At 41.5% G+C, this 20,412-nt stretch overlaps 1 long non-coding RNA gene across 1 annotated transcript; it reads left to right on the forward strand.

Annotated features, from left to right (window-relative positions):
• Window positions 1–753: 753 nt before the first annotated feature.
• Window positions 754–17,717, forward strand: LOC138360086 (uncharacterized). The gene is made up of 3 exons (XR_011226201.1): window positions 754–915; window positions 11,070–11,101; window positions 16,481–17,717. It is a non-coding gene; the product is annotated as an uncharacterized lncRNA (long non-coding RNA).
• Window positions 17,718–20,412: the final 2,695 nt, after the last annotated feature.

The raw sequence follows: 20,412 nt of genomic DNA on the forward strand, positions 1-20,412 counted from the left end.
GGACGAAAGAGCCAAAGCTCAACCCCCGCAAGCACAACTAGGTGAGTACAGCAATATGGACAATGTTAGGCTAACACTGATATATAAGCACTGTCATACAAAGAATGCTATGAGCACTGTTAGGGTATCACTGCTATAAGCACTGTTAGGGTATCACTGCTATATGCACTGTTAGAGTAACACTGCTATAAGTACTGTTAGGGTAACACTGCTATTAGCACTGTTAGGTAACACTGCTATAAGCACTGTTAGGGTATCACTGCTATAAGCAGTGTTAGGGTATCACTGCTATAAGCACTGTTAGGGTAACACTGCTATATGCACTGTTAGGGTAACACTGCTATAAGCACTGTTAGGGTAACACTGATATGAGCACTGTTAGGGTAACACTGCTATAAGCACTGTTAGGATAACACTGCTGTAAGCACTGTTAGGGTAACACTGCTATAAGCACTGTTAGGATAACACTGCTATATAAACAAAGTTAGGTAAGCAGTGTGAGGTAATCAGTGTTGGGAAAGAGGAACACGTTCAGGAGAGACTCAGCAGTGTTCCAGGAACCCAGAGGTTGCCAGGTCGACCAATGTGTTAAGGAAACGAGTCATAATATTCTTCGTCCTGGACTGGTTAGCTGCGGCTCGGGCTAGACAACACAGCTCCAGTTTTTACGCAGCGAGGACCCAAGAAACTGTGAGAGGTGCCAGCGCTCTCCTTGGGGAACATCTCTCAGTACATCCTTAAGCGCCCGGGAAACCCCACACCAGCCACACGTGTCCCGCCAGCAACACCTACTGAACCATTCACCTGTCACAGGTCTTGGTCAGTATCACCTCCTCTCAAGCAGTCGTCAACACCTTCACCTCTCCAGCAGAAGTCACGATGAAGTTCTTGCTGCTCTCAGCTCTGTTGCTGACGGTGAGTGGAGCTTTTTAATACCTTGGTTCCTGTGGGACAAGGTCAGTATTCAATCACAATATGATTTAATAATAATGGTATAATAAGTATTATAATAAGTATAAGTATAAAGGAATGTTAAAAATTCGAGAAATGCAGTGTTGCATTTCTTGAGAGTTTGCATTTCTTGGACTCCACCATCAGTGGAGTGCAAGAAATGTGTATGTACTTTATTCACAATAATGAACTGCTGGGAATCTTAGCTAAGTATCCAAAATTTGTTTTCTGTAAGTGCAGCCTTCACATAACTGTAAAGCTGTCGGCCAGTTGGGTGGGTGTAGAGTAAGACCTGTAACTGTGACTCACCATATATGTAAAGTGCCTTGTATAGTGACTGTTGTGAGCCTCTTGTTGAATCACTTGTGATATAAAAACGGTTATCGATGTGTATATGTATTTGTGTAAATGACTGAATATATATGTACACGTATATATAACATTAGCAATTGTGTAACTAGCTTCAAAAGATTGTCACTTGCTTAGCTAAATGAACTATGGTGTTCAGTTCCTGAACCCATTATGTACCTCTGTAACCCTTTCCACCACTGCCCACGGGATTGGTATGGGGGTACATAATAATGAAAGAATCAATCAATATAATTTAATAGTGTTTGTTGACTTATGCATCCTATGAGTCTTTTATTATGCATCCAATACCATTCTGTGGAGATGAGGAGTCATAATAACGTGGCTGAAATATGTAGATGACTTGAGAATGACTTGAAAATGGTCCAGCACGGACCGAAATGTCGCTCCTTCACCTTTTAGTGTGTGGCTTGGTCAACCCATTCTGCGAGCAGTAGTGAACCCCATACCAATTCTGTGAGTAGTATTAGACACTATCCCCTTCCTGTGTATGGTATTGTATCCAATAATCTTCTTGCGAGCGGTAGTGAGCCCCATACCCATCCTGCGAGCGGTAGTGAACCCCATACCCATCCTGCGAGCGGTAGTGAACCCCATACCCATCCTGCGACCGGTAGTGAATCTATACCACTCCTAGGACCGGCAGAGAACCCTATACCCCTCCTGCGAGTGGTAGTGAACCCTATACCCATCCTACGAGTGGTAGTGAACCCCCATACCCATCCTACGAGCGGTAGTGAATCTATACCAATCCTGCGACCGGCAGAGAACCCCATACCCATCCTGCGAGCGGTCGTGAACCCTATACCTATCCTGCGAGCAGTAGAGAACCCCATACTCGTCCTGCGTGCATTAATGAACCTCATACTCATCCTGCGTGCAGTAATGAACCCCATACCCATCCTGCGAGCGGTAGTGAACCCTATACCTATCCTGCGAGCAGTAGAGAACCCCATACCCGTCCTGCGAACAGTACTGAATTCCATACCAATCATGTGAGTGGCAGTGGTTTCTAAAACCATTCTTTTGAGGGGATCCATACCCATTTCCTTTAAGTGGTTATAGATCCCCTATCCTTTCCCTATAAAGGAAAGGGTTACAGAGAAATATAATGGGTTCAGGAACTGAACACCATAGTTCATTTAGCTAAGCAAGTGGCAATCTTTTGAAGCTAGTTACACAATTGTTAATGTTATATATATATATATATATATATATATATATATATATATATATATATATATATATATATATATATATATATATATATATATATATATATATATATATATATATATATATATGTGTGTGTATATCACGAAAATAAACACGTGATTAAGAATGTGACAATGTCAGACCACGGAGGAAAAATGAAACAGGAAATTTCCTTAAGTACTTTCGTATATTAAATACATCTTCAGAAAGGTAGAGCACCTTCTGAAGATGTATTTAATATACGAAAGTACTTAAGGAAATTTCCTGTTTCATTTTTCCTCCGTGGTCTGACATTGTCATATATATATTTATATATATATATATATATATATATATATATATATATATATATATATATATATATATATATATATATATATATATATATATATATATATATATATATATATATATATATATATATATATATATATTGTGACGGTAACGCGTTGGTGTTCGGCTGTTTAAGGCTAGGGGTATGGCCTCGTCACATAGTTATAAAAAAAATAGAAAAACTGGAACTTCGTCTGGTATGGTAAGGAGAAGACACACAAAACACAAGTAAATTTTAACAATGAAATTTTAATTACGTTAAATAAATCAAAACATGAAAAAATGGACAAACAAATTTGTATAATAAAATCAATCAATCAAAATAATAAGAATAATTAAATGACACAATGAAAAGTTACGTTAAGATAAAATAACAAGAAGTGCAACACAAAATAAAGGGAAGGTGCTGGAATATTGGCTTTAAGCTACCACCTCTCTCAGTACACGCTAACGTCTAGCCGGGAGGAGTGGTAACCACGAAAGCACTGAACATTCTGAGGTCTGAGGTCGTGGCGACCCCAGACATCAAGTAGTATGGGGGGGGCGAGTGCAGTAGCAGCCCGGCCGGCGACCAATCAGCGGAGCCGGTAGCGATCAACAGGTAGTTTGGCGGTTTGAGTCTGAACAGGTGTCTCTGGCTGCAACGTTTTGCGCTCTGGCAAACCTGGCTGGTGTTGTTGTCGTTGTTGGACATTTCTTCCATAGTAGTTTTATATATTTTCAACGACGTAATTGTGGAGGGAAGAGCAGGCTCAATCTCTTGAAGGAGATTATCGTCACAACTCTCCCCCGAAGCCTGCGGTTCTGGAAGAAGTACGTCGTTATGTGGTGGAGTAATGGATGGAGTCGCTTCTACTTCATAAACTCTGGAGAGATCATGGGCTAAGATGTTGTCAGACTCTTGGTATAGCGTGTCTCCAGGTTGAATTTCTGCAGTTAGCAAGCCCATAGTAGAAGACGTTGAGATGAGAAGTGGGCGTGCTGCAGGAGATGTAGGGTGGTGTGGTCCGTATTGATGGTGGACCGAGCACTTTTCAGGTGTGGAGTGAGGTGCTGAAGCTTCAGGATGAGGAAGAGTAGCTCCTTGCCAATTGTTCCGTAGATCCTTGTAGCAGTAGTCGCTGACAGGTGTACTCTTCTCGCCTCGTTGCTGCATCACGACACCACCAACGTCGGTACCATTGGCGTCGACATGGAGGATGAAGGGCTTATCTGACGAGGTGAGAGTGGAATTAGAAGAGGGCAAAGGAGCACGATTATTATCCTGAAAGCATTTGGGAAGATCATTAAGGATTTCGGAATTAGAAAGCGCTGACTCCTTGTCAGTGCTTTCGGGAGGAGAAGCCGGGAAGGTCTCACTGTGGATGTAGGGTTCTGTGAAAGTAGAATAGTTAGTCAGGACAGTGGGAGGAGTACCATTATATTGCTTCAGGAGGTTGACGTGGCACAGCTGGGTCTTCCGCCGCCTATCTGGAGTCTCTATTACGTAGTTGTTATTATTCCTGCTCTCTTTGACGCAGTAGGGTCCTGAAAACCTGTTTTGTAAAGGTGAACCTGGGATAGGGAAATAGGCAAGGACGAAGTCTCCCGGCTTGAATTTTCTTACTTTGCTGGTCTGGTCGTAATGAGTCTTCATTCTCACCTGGGCTTTCAATAGATTATCATGGGCAAAGCGGTGGACTCTCTCTAGAATGTGTTGAAGGTTTTGAAGAAACTGGGGCACATTCTGATGCTCACTGAAGGTGGCATCTCTGAGAGAGTCTTTGAAAGCCTTAAGGGGAGTACGGCACTTACGGCCGTAGAGCATCTCATAAGGAGATACTCCTAGGGACTCATTGGGGAGACTTCTGAAAATACACATTATTAGGTCAATCTGTTTATCCCAATCCTTCGAGGTTTCACTACAAAACTTTTTCAAGAGTGCTTTGATGGTCTGATGACTACGTTCAAGAGAACCCTGTGAAGCAGGATGATAGGGGCTGGACAATACCTGTTTGATGTTGAACTCCTCCAGTGTCCTTTTGAAGAGATCACTGGTGAAGTTGGTACCACAGTCACTTTGAATCTCCCTGGGAAATCTGTATTGAGTGAAGATCTTCAATAGATGTTTGATAACCGTAGCAGCCGTGATGTTCTTCACTGGAACTGCTATGGGAAATCTGGTGGTAGGACACAGGATGGTTAGGATGTAGGCGTTACCTGAACTGGTCCGAGGTAAAGGACCAACACAGTCTATTATGAGTCTGTGGAAAGGTTCCGCAGGCACCTGTATGGGAATCAGTGGTGCTCTGGGAATGGAGACGTTCGGTTTGCCTGCCATCTGACATGTATGACACTGTTTTACGTTATTTACCATACCTGGCCAGTAGTAGTCTTGACGAATCCCATGGTAAGTCTTGTTGAAGCCGTAGTGGGAGAATGCTCCGTGGGCCAGGTGTAGAATAGTGGGCCGCAGGCTGGTGGGAATCACAAGTTGTTCGATGTTGGCCCAATCGTCCTCCTCCTTCAGTTTACTGGGTCTATATCTGCGGTAGAGCAAGTCGCTCTCTAGGAAGAACCCAGGAATACTGCCGGGTTGAGTCTCAGCCTGGAAAAACAATGGTGTTAAAGTAAGATCTTCCCTTTGCAACTTACGGAACTCCAACTTGGTCAGATGCGGGGGTAGTTTCTGAGGGTCTTGAGGGACAGCGGTAGCAGTAGAGTCAGCTGGCTGTGGACGTGCGGCTTGTGCACGGGTGGTCACGAGAACCGGAGGAGAAACTTCATCACTCTCTTGAACCTCTGCTGGAACATACTCTAGAATAGGGTTTATTGGCACAGAGTTACACACCTGGGGTTTGTCCATGACGATCAGGTTGGTCGGTTGCAGGTCTTCTGCCAAGTCGTTGCCTAGGAGAAGTTGCACTCCAGGCATGGGAAAAGGCTTTTCCCTGACGGCGACTTGGACTTCCCCGTTCACGTAGGGACAATCCAGGTGGACTCTGGCGAGAGGGTATGGAGTGGTAGCAGTGAGGTCAGTGATGAAGACTGTTTCTCCGGTGTAGACGATGTTGGGCACAGCCGACTTCAAGATGATCGATTGTAGAGCCGCTGTGTCCCTCAAGATCTTCAATTTGAAACGTCCCTCCGGATTTGAACCGTTGGCAGAGACAGTTCCAGTATACAGGTGGTTACTGAAAAGAGAAAGATCATTAACATCAACACCAACATTCATCACAGGCTTACCGGACTTAGGAGGAGTTGGTTTGGGTCTTTGTTGGTCAGTGGTTCCCTTGTATTGAGACTTACCACACTTGTCTATGGTATGTCCATAGAGTCTACAATACTTGCAGTACAGTTTTGAACCAGCTTGATCGGGGCTCACCTTCTCGTAACTGTACCACGACTTCTTACTGGAGGATGGTTCGGGTGTCAGCCGGTGGATGAGGCTGTAAGTGTCAGCCGACTTAGCACACTTCAGGTAGTCGGTTTCTTCTTTATCTGCTAAGTAGAGGCGGACAGGAGGAAGCACACGTCTCAAGAATTCTTCAACAAGCATCAGGTTGACGAGTTCTGTAAAAGTAGAGACATGTGCTGCTTCCAGCCATTTCATGAAATACCTCCGTTTCGTGTTAGCAAACTCGAGGAAGGTAGTGGTACTTGCCTTCAGGTGGTCACGGAATTTCCTTCTATAACTTTCAGTAGAGAGGAGGTAGGCGTCCAACACTGCTTGTTTCAGAGTGTGGTAGTCATTCTCAGACGCCAAAGTACTGAGTGTGACTGCAGCTCTACCTGTAAGATGGACTCTGAGAAGTGTGGCCCATTGGTCGACAGGCCAACTGAGTTGATTAGCAAGGGTTTCAAAGGTGGTAAAGAACACATCAACTTCTGCTTCTACAAAGGATGGCATTAACTTACTTGCATGTGATATATTAAAACTGACGGGAAGATTGGCAGTAGCTTGCTGGCGTTGAGTGAAGTGTGAAGTTTCCAAGGCGATTTCGCGTTGACGACACTCTAGAGCCAGAGTCGCTTGTTGCTTGTCATGTTCGCGTTGTATTTCCAACTCGCGTTGTTTGGTTTCAAGCTGTACTCGTTCACGTTCACGGAGTAATGCGACCTCACGTTCGTGTTCTTCTCTTCTCAAGGCAGCTTCGCGTTCTCGTTCGTCTCTCCTCAAAGCGGCTTCGCGTTCGTGTTCTTCCCTCCGTATGGCAGCTGTTCGTTCTTCAATCTTGGCCAGCTCTAGTTTGAGTTTCAGAGTTGCCAAATCAGTTTTTTCTGCAATATAGTAAGTTTCATGAGTTTCAGAGTCTATCTTACCTTGCTCTAAATAGTAATCCAGCAACAGGTTGTGTAGGTCATTTTTGTTGGCTTGGTAGGGAACTTCTAGTTGATACTCATGTGCAAGAGTTTGTAATTCAGTCCTATTTGGCACGACTTAAAGTCCCTATTTCACCTGCTGGATTTGTACGGAAAGCTTGGAGACGAAACATGGTGAAATTAGCAAATAAAGGTACACGAATATTCAATAGTGAAATGTCAGAAACAGGACAACGTGGCAACTGGTACCTATCCTGTGAGATCTTTAACAATTAAAGTTAAGTAAAAGATGTTAAATGATTAAATTAAATCAAGGGCGCAGGAAATCTTGTACCCGGTACTCATGTAAGAGGATAAGGGCAAGAAAATCCTACTAACAAAGGAAACAGAGTTTCGAAAACAAATGAAACAGTTAAATGCTTCAAAAGTAAAATTGGTAGTCCAAGGATGTAGGCATACCTTGCCAAGTCTCTATAGGACATAAAGCAAGTTTTTCCTACTGAATTTAATATGATACTTACAGAATTAGCGAACTTTTGTGCTCTGAAAAAATAAGCTAATTCCCTACCGTTGTATGTATCATCATCTCTGACTGACGTGTAGGGGTGCGAGGTGTCAACTGGTGACGAGAACTGCTGCTGAGGTCCCAATTCAGCAACTAAAGTTCGAGCTAGAGGAACTATGGCCCTCTTTGTCCTCCTACAGTCAGATTGCAGAAGATTGGATACTCTTGACCCGGGGCAGACCACAGTACCAGGGTACCAATATGATGATCTGTCAAAATGAGAAATATTCAAGGGACATAGATGGTAAACACGAGTAATAACACGGAGGGAGAGATGACCAATTAAGAGTATGACTGCGGCCTACAGTCACCACGTAATCCAAAGTTGTCTCACCTTCACCATATGTTACTCTCGTAATGCACAATACACCGCACCTTATAAAAAATGAAATTGAATATGAAAAATAGTAAAGCTACGTTAACAAAGTTAAATACGCTTACCATAAATTACCACTTGGCACCAGTACCTGAGTGAAGCTCCTAGGACAGGCCCCCATATAACTTGTGACGGTAACGCGTTGGTGTTCGGCTGTTTAAGGCTAGGGGTATGGCCTCGTCACATAGTTATAAAAAAAATAGAAAAACTGGAACTTCGTCTGGTATGGTAAGGAGAAGACACACAAAACACAAGTAAATTTTAACAATGAAATTTTAATTACGTTAAATAAATCAAAACATGAAAAAATGGACAAACAAATTTGTATAATAAAATCAATCAATCAAAATAATAAGAATAATTAAATGACACAATGAAAAGTTACGTTAAGATAAAATAACAAGAAGTGCAACACAAAATAAAGGGAAGGTGCTGGAATATTGGCTTTAAGCTACCACCTCTCTCAGTACATGCTAACGTCTAGCCGGGAGGAGTGGTAACCACGAAAGCACTGAACATTCTGAGGTCTGAGGTCGTGGCGACCCCAGACATCAAGTAGTATGGGGGGGGCGAGTGCAGTAGCAGCCCGGCCGGCGACCAATCAGCGGAGCCGGTAGCGATCAACAGGTAGTTTGGCGGTTTGAGTCTGAACAGGTGTCTCTGGCTGCAACGTTTTCGGCTCTGGCAAACCTGGCTGGTGTTGTTGTCGTTGTTGAACATTTCTTCCATAGTAGTTTTATATATTTTCAACGACGTAATTGTGGAGGGAAGAGCAGGCTCAATCTCTTGAAGGAGATTATCGTCACAATATATATATATATATATATATATATATATATATATATATATATATATATATATATATATATATATATATGTACATATTAGTATATTTTGGTAGCAGTCTTTCTTGTAAAGATATGTTGTTAAATATTACCGAAAGGGTAAGATTAATGATTCTAAGACAAATCTTCTCAATATATCTTACGTTTTTCTTCACTGTCAAGGGTAATTGAAAAATTAACTCTCCAAAGTTCATTTTCACATATTTATTTATGGTATTGAACCATAAATTGCATTGTGAATGGTAATGAACTTTGGAGAGGTAATTTCATAATTACCCTCGACAGTGAAGAAAAGCTCTGATAGAAATCTGCATTTATTAATTCATGCAACTATTTACTTAACTAATATTCAATAATTATTCTGACGAATTACCAGCGTCGGAATAATACTAGGGATATATTTATCTTTTAGTATGTAACCTCGCAGATTTATGTGTTAAGGCAGCTCTTTAATTAATTATAACTACAGTTCATTTAATGCTCTCTTAATATTTTATTGAATTAATCTAGATCCTTAGTACACTGATTCCTGGATTATATTTTCAGATTCCTTTATTTATTTTTCCTCTTTTTTGTATAAAAAGAGGTGGTCCTTCGAACCTATCGTTGTATTCAATTAAAATTGATTATTATTAATATTTAGAGCTAGGCTTTCCCACACCTATCCTGTGTGGCAGTGCATCCAATACTCTTTCTGTGACGACAGATTGAAAGAGTTTAATGGTACAGCAGTCAGCTCTCTGGAGCGAAGGATCAGTGGTACAGCAGTCAACCATTGTTGGGTGATGGTTCATTGGTACAGCAGCCAACCATTTGGGAGTGGTGGTTCATTGGTACAGCAGTCAACCATTGTGGAGTGATGGTTCATTGGTACAGTAGCCAACCATTGTGGAGTGGTGGTTCAGTGGTACAGCAGCCAACCATTGTGGATTGATGGTTCAGTGGTACAGCAGCCAACCATTGGGGAGTGGTGGTTCATTGGTACAGCAGTCAACCATTGTGGAGTGATGGTTGATTGGTACAGCAGCCAACCATTGTGGAGTGGTGGTTCATTGGTACAGCAGCCAACCATTGTGGATTGATGGTTCAGTGGTACAGTAGCCAACCATTGTGGAGTGGTGGTTCAGTGGTACAGCAGCCAACCATTGTGGAGTGATGGTTCATTGGTACAGCAGCCAACCATTGTGGAGTGGTGGTTCATTGGTACAGCAGCCAACCATTGTGGAGTGATAGTTCAGTGGTACAGCATCCAACCATTGTGGAGTGGTGGTTCATTGGTACAGCAGCCAACCATTGTGGAGTGATAGTTCAGTGGTACAGCATCCAACCATTGTGGAGTGATGGTTCAGTCGAACAATACTCAAATTTGTGGTGTGATAGTTCAGTGGTACAGCACTATACCACTGAAAAAGCAAAAAAATATGCAAGAGATTGAGCCAAAGATTGGCCAGGAGATTGATCATCAGATTGAGCAGGAGATTGGGGGAAGTTATCGTGGAAGAGATTGATTACCCGATTGAACAAGAGATTGGATTATGCAAATGAGCAAGAAATTAGTTGAGAGACTGAGCTAGAGATTAAGAAATTTATTGGCAAGTGATTGAGCAAGACACTGGGTATAAAATTTTGCAAGAGACTGAGCCAACAGATTGAGTAATAGAATGAACAAAAGAGTGACAACAAATTGAGCAGGAGGTTGAGCCAGAGATTACGGAAAAGATTATTCAAGAGATTAGGTATGAAAGGGGACAAGAAAGTGAGGGAAAAGGTTATGCAAATGACCATGTAAAAGGTTATACAAAAGATTGTGCAAAAGATTGGACAAAAGATTCAGCAAGAGACTAGGTCAGTGGTTGGACAAGACATTGACTAGAGAGACTGGACTAGAGGTTGGAGAAGACATTGGGTGAGAGACTGGACTAGAGGTTGGACAATACACTGGGCGAGAGACTGGACTAGAGGTTGGACAAGACTATGGGAGAGAGACTGGGTAAGTATGACCAGATGGACTTTGAAAACAATTAACAAATGTTAAAGTTATCAAATCATCTGAAATTACTTGCAGTTATACGAGACATATTAATTAATATTAAATGTTTTGTTGTTTTATCAGATTGTTGTTGTGGGAACAACCGCTCACCCTGGGTAAGTACACTGTTTGTATGTTGTTCTTGTTAGTGATCCTTGAGTGTCTGGTTGGTAGGTAGTCTTTTTCAATGATCATTGAGTGACTGGTTGGTATGTTGCCCTTGTTAGTGTTCCTTGAGTGCCTGATTGGCACGTGGTCCGTGTTAGTGATCCTTGAGTGTCTGGTTGGTACGTGGTCCGTGTTAGTGATCCTTGAGTGTCTGGTTGGTACGTGGTCCGTGTTAGTGATCCTTGAGTGTCTGGTTGGTATGTTGCCCTTGTTAGTGATCTTTGAGGGTCTGGTTGGTACGTGGTCCGTGTTAGTGATCCTTGAGTGTATGGTTGGTACGTGGTCCGTGTTAGTGATCCTTGAGTGTCTGGTTGGTATGTTTCCCTTGTTAGTGATCTTTGAGGGTCTGGTTGGTACGTGGTCCGTGTTAGTGATCCTTGAGTGTCTGGTTGGTATGTTGCCCTTGTTAGTGATCCTTGAGTGTCTGGTTGGTACGTGGTCCGTGTTAGTGATCCTTGAGTGTCTGGTTGGTACGTTGTCCTTGTTAGTGATCCTTGAGTGTCTGGTTGGTACGTTGTCCTTGTTCGTGATCCTTGAGTGTCTGGTTGTTACGTTGTCCTTGTTAGTGATCCTTGAGTGTCTGGTTGGTATGTTGCCCTTGTTAGTGATCCTTGAGTGTCTGGTTGGTACGTGGTCCGTGTTAGTGATGCTTGAGTGTCTGGTTGGTACGTGGTCCGTGTTAGTGATCCTTGAGTTTCTGTTTGGTACGTTGTTCTCGTGTACTCACCTAGTTGTGCTTGCGGGGGTTAAGCTTTGGCTCTTTGGTCCCGCCTCTCAACCATCAATCAACTGGTGTACATATTCCTGAGCCTACTGGGCTCTATCATATCTACATTTGAAACTGTGTATGGAGTCAGCCTCCACCACATTGTTTCCTAGTGCTTTCCATTTACTAACAACTCTGACACTAAAAAAGTTTTTTTCTAATGTCTCTGTGACTCTTTTGGGTACTCAGCTCCCACCTGTGTCCTCTTGTGCATGTACAACCCGTGTTAAAAAATTCATCCTTGTGTTCCCTGTCAATTCCCTTGAGAATTTTGTATGTGGTGATCATGTCTTTCCGAGTTCTTCTCTCTTTCAGCGACGTGAGGTGCAGTTCACTCAGCCTTTCCCCGTCACTCATGCCTCTTAGTTCTGGGACTAGCCTAGTGGCATACCTCTGAACATTTTCTTGCTTCGTCTTGTGCTTGAAAACGTTCGGGCTCCATGCTGGGACCGCATACTCCAGGATTTGAGATGATCATCCTTACATACGTGGTATACAAAGTTCTGAATGATTCCTTACTCAGATTTCCGAAGGAGGTTCTGATGTTAGCCAGCTTCGCATACGCCGCCGATGTTATTCTTTTGATGTGGTCTACAGGAGACAGGCTTGGCGTGATATCAACTCCTAGCCCTTTCTCTCTTTCCATTTCGTGAAGGACTTCATCTCCAATTCGGTATCCAGTGTCTGGTCTCCTATTTCCTCTGCCTAGTTTCATTACCTTACATTTACTTGGGTTGAACTGTAGTAGCCATTTGTTGGACCATTCCTTCAGTTTGTGTAGGTCATCTTGTAGCCTCCTACTATCATCCTGTCTTAATCCTCCTCATAATTTTTTCGTCATCAACAAACATTGAGAAGAACGAGTCTATTCCCTCTGGAAGATCATTTACCTATTTCAGGAACTGTATAGGTCCAAGAACGGATCCCTGAAGGACTCCACTGGTGACCCCACGCCACTCCGAGACCTGATCCCTCACAGTGGCTAGCTGTCTTCTGTTGCTTAGGTTCTCCCCTATACAGTGGAGTACCTTTCCTTTCATCCTTCCTGCATCTCTAGTTTGTGCACAGGTCTCTTATAGGGTACTCTGTCAAAGGCTTTCTGGCAATCCAAACATATGCAATCTGCCCACCCCTCTCTTTCTTGCCTGATTTTAGTTGTCTGGTAATACAATTCAATCAATCCTGTAAGGCACGATCTGCCATTCCTAAACCCATGCTGATGTTGTTATACAAAGTTCGTCTGCTCTAGATGTTTCATCCGGGTGAGATTCCATCCGGGCCTATAGCTAAGCCTTTGTCACTTCCAACTCTAGCAGATGCTTCCTCATCTCCCCACTGGTAATCATAAACTAATCTAGTGGTGTTTGGTTAGATATTCCCTCTCTTATCTCTAGGACATCTCCTTGCTCTACTGTGAAAATCTCCTGGAATTCTTATTGAGTTCCTCGCACTCTTTCTTGCCATTTGTAATCAATTTGTCTACCCCTATCCTCAGTTTTATTACCTGTTCATTCACTGATGTTTTTCTACTGATGGGCTGTGCAGCAATTTAAGTTGAGTCTTTGCCTTGTTGCTATGTCATTTTCATATTGTTTTTCTGCCTCTCTTCTCACCCTGACGTATTCATTCATGGCGCTCTGGTATCTTTCAATGCTCACTAGTGTCCTATTATTTATACAGTTTCTCCATGCACTTGTACTTAGTTGCTTTGCTAGCTTACACCTCTGATTAAACCATGAGTTTCTTGTCTGCATTTCATTTCTTTGCTTTTGGATTTGGACGACTTGTCTGTTGCCTACTTACACTTTTGTGTGATGTAGTCCATCATGCCTTGGGCCGTCTTTCCTCTAAGATATGTTTCCCAAGTTATATCTGTTAGGAATTATCTCATCTTAGTTGCCCTTTCGGAATGCCATTCTTTTGTTTTCTGGGCCCTTCCTTGGGTACATTAACCCTTCTTCGATCAAATACTCAAACAACATTACACAGTGATCGTTCATTCCCACGGGGGCTTTGAAACCGATTTCCTTATGTCGGAGACATTCAGAGTGAAGACTAGCTTGAGTCTCGCTGGTTCATCGTTGCCTCTCATTCTTGTGGGTCCCCTGACATGCTGACTTAAAACGCTTCTTGTCACCACTTCCAACAGTTTAGCTCTCCATGTTTCCTCATCCCTATGTGGTTCTTTGTTTCCCCAGTCTACCCTTCCATGATTGAAGTCCACCATGATGAGAAAATGGGAGCTATTTCTACAGGCAGCAGTGGATGCTCTCTCAGTTATAGTGTTGACTGCCATGTTGTTTCTGTCATACTCTTGCCTGGGTCTTCTGTCGTTTAGTGGAGGGCTATATATCACTGCTAATACTACTCTTGGTCCTCCCATCTTCATGGTGCCATTAATGTAGTCTCTGAACCGTGTGTGTTACCACTTGAGTGTTTGGTTGGTACTTTGTTCCTGTGTGCGAGCCCCTTGAGGGTCTGGTTCGTACTTTGTCCAATTGTGTTACTCCTTGAGTGTCTGTTTCTTATTTTGTTCTCGTGTGTGAGCCCTTGAGTGTCTGGTCGACCCTTTATCCTTTTGCGTGATCCCTTGAGTGTTTAGTTGGCACTTTGTATTAGTTAGAGTTCCCTTGAGTGTCTTGTTGGTGGTACTTTGTCCCTTTGTATGACCCCTTGAGTGTTTGGTTGGTAATGTAACCCTATGAGTGCCAGGTTTGTAGTTTGCTCCCGTGAGTACCTTGATACTTTCCTCCCGTGAGTACCTTGATACTTTCCTCCCGTGAGTACCTTGATACTTTCCTCCCGTGAGTACCTTGATACTTTGCTCCCGTGAGTACCTTGATACTTTCCTTTCGTGAGTACCTTGATACTTTCCTCCCATGAGTACCTTGATGCTTTGCTTCCGATAGTGCCTTGTTGGGAATTTACCCCAAAGAGCGCCAGGTTTGTACTTTGCCACCATGAGTGCCTGATTTGTATTATGTACGCATGAATGCCTGGTTTGGTACTTTCTTCCAGTGAGTGCCGGGTGAGTACTTTGCCCCCCCCCCCAAAAGTGCCTGGCTGGTACTTAGTCCCCTTCAGTGCCAGATGAGTACTTTGCCCCCCTGAGTGCCTTGGTTGGTACTTTGTCTCCGTGAGTTTCTAGTTAGTACTTGGTTCCAGCGAGCGTCATGTGAGTACTTTGCCCTCATGTGTGCCTGTTTTGTACTTTGGCCCCATGAGTGTCTACGTGAGTGTGCTCACCTAAGGAGCGGCTTTGTGATTCGATTAATTATATAACATGAAAATCTTCTCTCTCCCTCTGGAGGTGGGTAAATGAGGATGGTTCGATGCCATTGTTCATTGTTCATCGTTGTTCAAGGGGTGAACTGAAGCTTAAACTGTGGATGATTTTATACTGTAACTATAGCTCAGCTTGTTAGTTTACAATCGTTCTACACGTCCAGAACGGAAACAGTTTCTCTCTGACCCTTGTTCAAACGTTAAGTCCTCTAGCTCTTTTGAGTATATATTATCTGGGCAGTTAGTACATCCTGGGAGTAAGGGAGAGGTTGGGTTGGTTATAATACATGAATACAACACACCAGTGTGTTTCACCTCTTTATTAAACACTATGTAATTAGTGTTACAACACAAGTAATCACACATTAATATTGTGAGCATAATGTTACAACTGGCGGCAGGTGGTGTCCGAGGTTATTGGCACGTCCCAGAGTGTACACCAGCCGACAGTAGACATTGTGGGAGACTCGCTTCACCACCCCGGGGCCGTCACGCCTGTGGCTCAGATAGTCTCGTTCTAACTATTATTTTAGTAATTTACATAAACTAAACCATAATTAAGTAATTATTAATTCACAAATAATATTTAACCCATTCAGTGACAATCATACATACAGGACGTAGGAGTCAACGGCAAAATGCTGATCCTTAAAACGTTAAATAACATTAGAGTTATCACCGGTCAACTGCGCAGACAAAATACTTAAGTTTAGGTTTAATTAAACAATTCTGTACTGAATGGACTAATTCTAAATTAATAATATATGACACTAATAAATTAAAAGCCTGTGGAGGTGAGTGGAATACATAACAAACCGTTTATTCAGTCCATTAAAGGTAAGATAAATTACTGAAATATTAACTTTACCCACATAATCCCGCAAGGCCACCACAATAGCTTCCTGATGAACCAGCAAGTTTAGTTTTGGTCTTATGGCCTATCAACCTCAGGAGTATACAGTCCACCACAGTAAATAGTCCAAGTGACGACTATTTCCAGGCATATCCTATTTATATCTTCCCAAATACATTCATATGTATGTTTGACGTAAACTTGAAAGAATTTAACGATCACACGTCTCTGTAATAACTTGATTTCCTTGCCAAATCTTCCAGTAGTGAATTTTCTATATTGGAGATGGCAACGCTTGAAAAAAAAATCATTAAACGCATTTCACTTATTCGCTCGATTAAGTATTAATTTAATGCAACCTAATTATCAGTTTCCATAACCCATTTTCTTCCATTTCCATCTTCTAATAAAAACTTCCCACAGGAAAAGCTGTCCGGATCCCAACTCGTTCGGAAGGGTCTGCACTCAATACCACGATGAGTGTCATTATGACCAGGAGTGTCCGATGGGCCACAAGTGTTGCCTTGTTGCTGGCTGTGTGCATAAGTGCATAGGTACATAAGTGCATAAGGTGTGCATAAGTGCACAAGGAGTGCATAAACTAAGGTCAGGAGGAACAAAGGGTACGTTGGAAGAGGGGCAGAAGGGCATACTGCAGTAGGGCACGCAATAGAAGCATTATGTAAGAGCGTTTTCATATTATCTATGAAATGATTTCAGCCAATAGAATTAGGGAATTATCAGGTGACAGTGCAAAGCTATTATGACTATATAGCACTTGGGTCAGAATATGGATTTGGGATGGGGCGGGGGAAATGGAATGGTGCCCATCCACCTGTACGGTCGGGGATCGAACGCCGACCCGCATGACGCGAGACCGTCCAGCCCAAGTGGTTAGATCAGCCAGTAGAGGCGCTGTGAAACATTCCTTAACAAAACCAGCATTACACACGTTCAGAATATTTTCATCAATCAAGAGTGCTTGGAACCGGTGCAGGGAAAACACCCAAAGATGCTTCAGCTAACTTGGACGAGTTGACACCTTGACTCCACAGTTGTCTCCCAGCAACTATCAACCTCAAGATGGCCCAACTGACATGAACGTATCAAGATATGCAAAACAATGCACAAGACATGCAGAAAAAAGGCACAATAAATGGAGAACAGCCCACAATAAATGAAAAACAGCACACAATAAAGGTAGAACAGAACACCACCATAAGATAATCTTTTAAAAATTTGTGGAGTTTTTAGTTTGTGTATCCAAACCTTTAATTTTGTATAAAGATTAAGCTTGACATTTTCCTAGTAATACTATCACTTACATTATATATGTATTAAGAGAGAGCTTGACATATTCCTAGCGGTATTAACTCTTGCATTATACTTGTATTAATGTTAGGCTTGACGTTTTCATGGTGTTATATTGTCACTTTAGGTTATGCCTCAGCTTAGATCATAACATTTTGCTTGTAATATTTAGAGATTTCTATATAATTTAAACTGGAAGATTAGTAACTATAAATAGATTTATAAGATGCTGTATTGTCAGTCCTGTTACCCAATATATTGAAGTTCTGCATATATAGTTATCATAGCCCTCGTCCTCTTCTGAACGAATCTGACCCAAGATCATTATCTATATAAATATAAATGGAAATGTTCGTTTGTAAATAACCGCTAATCTTCGAAAGTTCTTCACCGATTGCTTTGAAATTTTCACACAACGTTCCATTTGCACCCAAGTAGGTTTTCATATACATACTATATAGATGTCACGTCTGTGACGTTAAAAAAACATGCATTTTCTGAAAAACTGTGTTTTTCATGTGAGGGAAATCTTCGAAACCTCTTTACCGATTGCTTTGAAATTTTGACACAACGTTGCATTCGAATAGGCGCATCTTTTTATATATCTACAATATACAATATCAATATTTCTTGTGACAGGAAAAAACATTATTTTTTTTTTAAACAGCGCCATCTGTTGAATGTAAGAGAAACACACACTGTAATCTTCGAAAGTTCTTTACCGATTGCTTTGAAATTTGAACACAACGTTGCATTCGAAAAGACGCGTCTTTTTATATACCTACTATATAGATGCCACCCCTGAGACAGGTAAAAAACATGCGTTTTTGAAAAACAGTTCCATCTGTTGCACATTAGACCAACACATGCTAAACCAATTATGTTACGATTCCATTTCAGTGTTTCCTATTTCATTGATAAATTGAATTTTCATAGACTTTGATTTATTTTCATTTTGATTTAATTATTTTGTGTAACATTGCGTTGGAATTGAGCTGAACTGTTTACAGCTCAACTGTAATTGTAATGAGCTGTATTGTACGTTCATTTTGTGAGTACAGCTTATTTTGTTATCATTTCATTGTTTTCATTTCGTTTTTTGAACTGTTTTTCTTAGATTTCAGTGATGGGAAAATGTTGGGCCAGATTCACGAAGCAGTTATGCAAGTACTTACGAACGTGTACATCTTTCCTCAATTTTTTATGGCTTTGGTTACATTTATTAAACAGTTTACATGCATGAAAACTTGACAATCAACTGTTTTATTGCTATAAAAAGCCACCTGGTGTTTCGGAGCTCATTAACTGTTTAATAATTGTAAACAAAGACACCAAAGATTGAGAAAAGATGTTCAGGTTCATAAGTGTTTGCGTAACTTCTTCGTGAATCTAGCCCCAGATCACTTAATGTTCCCAATTTTCTGATGGGAACATCAGATCATTTGATCATCAGACGAGGGAGTGGGGAATGGTGGGAAGGACATGGGGCCGGGAGTGGGGGATGATGGGGAGGACGAGGGGACAGGGGAGTTGGGGATGGTTGGGAGGACGAGGGGACAGAGGAGTGAGGTATGGTTGGGAGGACGAGAAGCGGGAGGGGGGGGGGTGAATGGTGGGGAGAACTGGGAGACAGGGGAAGGTTGCTGTGGCTCAGCAACAGCCACAACAACGTGTGGTCTGGTACAGCAAGTATTAAATAAAGCCAGTTTCTGACTGACAGTGGCTGAATTAACAAGTATATATATATTAAGTTTCTGGTAGTTTTCTTCTACCTTTTAATTCATTGATATTCTGGAAGAAATAATATTAATATATATAATTTTGTGAAAAAAAACGAGTCATATTTATGCACTTAAATGTGTTTGCTTAATACTCCCCAAGTCAGTATGATCTCGAGAAGCTGCTAGGACTACGTAGGCAATAATAGGCCTATTATAGCCATACCCACACAACAGAAAACGACGAAACAACCGCATTTCGGGCCGTCCAGGACCATTATCCAGCTGCTCAAAGGACTTGATAAACGTCCTGATGGACCAACACGTCGTCGTTTCTTTGTTTTCTGATGTGTGCTTTGGTCATCATATCTTCAGCCACGTTATTGTGACTCGTCGTCTGAATATATATATATATATATATATATATATATATATATATATATATATATATATATATATATATATATATATATATATATATATATATATATATATATATATATACATATATATATATATATATATATATATATATATATATATACATATATATATATATATATATATATATATGTATATATTATTAAATATGACCGAAAAAGTAAGATTACTAATTCTGACACGAATTTTCTCGATCTTTCTTACGTTTCTTTTCACTGTTGATGATAATTCAATAATCAATTCTCCAAAATTCATTTTTATTTCTAGTCTGACGCGACACTTGAGCGCGTTTCGTAAAACTTATTAAATTCTCAAAGACTTTAGTTTACAAACACACAACTGAAACTGAATAGAGCTTACACATCTTCGACTTTATACCTACATTTGGGTGAGGTGGATGAGGTGAAAACAAACTTTCAACAATGGGTATTGAATGGGTATTAAATTCAAACACAAGACAGAACACGAAACAATGGGTATTGAATGGAAATAATTGTAGAAAGCCTATTGGTCCATTTTTCTTGATGCTTCTATATTGGAGCGGAGTCTTGATGTGGGTAGAATGTAGTTGTGCATTAATTGGCTGTTGATTGCTGGTGTTGACTTCTTGATGTGTAGTGCCTCGCAAACGTCAAGCCGCCTGCTATCGCTGTATCTATCGATGATTTCTGTGTTGTTTGCTAAGATTTCTCTGGTGATGGTTTGGTTGTGGGAAGAGGCTATATGTTCCTTAATGGAGCCCGGTTGCTTATGCATCGTTAAACGCCTGGAAAGAGATGTTGTCTTGCCTATATACTGAGTTTTTTGAGGCTTACAATTCCCAGAGGGCATTTGAAGGCATAGACGACGTTGGTCTCTTTTAAAACGTTCTGCTTTCTTTCTGGA

Source organism: Procambarus clarkii, unplaced genomic scaffold, assembly GCF_040958095.1.
Source record: "Procambarus clarkii isolate CNS0578487 unplaced genomic scaffold, FALCON_Pclarkii_2.0 HiC_scaffold_95, whole genome shotgun sequence".
Lineage (NCBI taxonomy): Eukaryota > Metazoa > Arthropoda > Malacostraca > Decapoda > Cambaridae > Procambarus > Procambarus clarkii.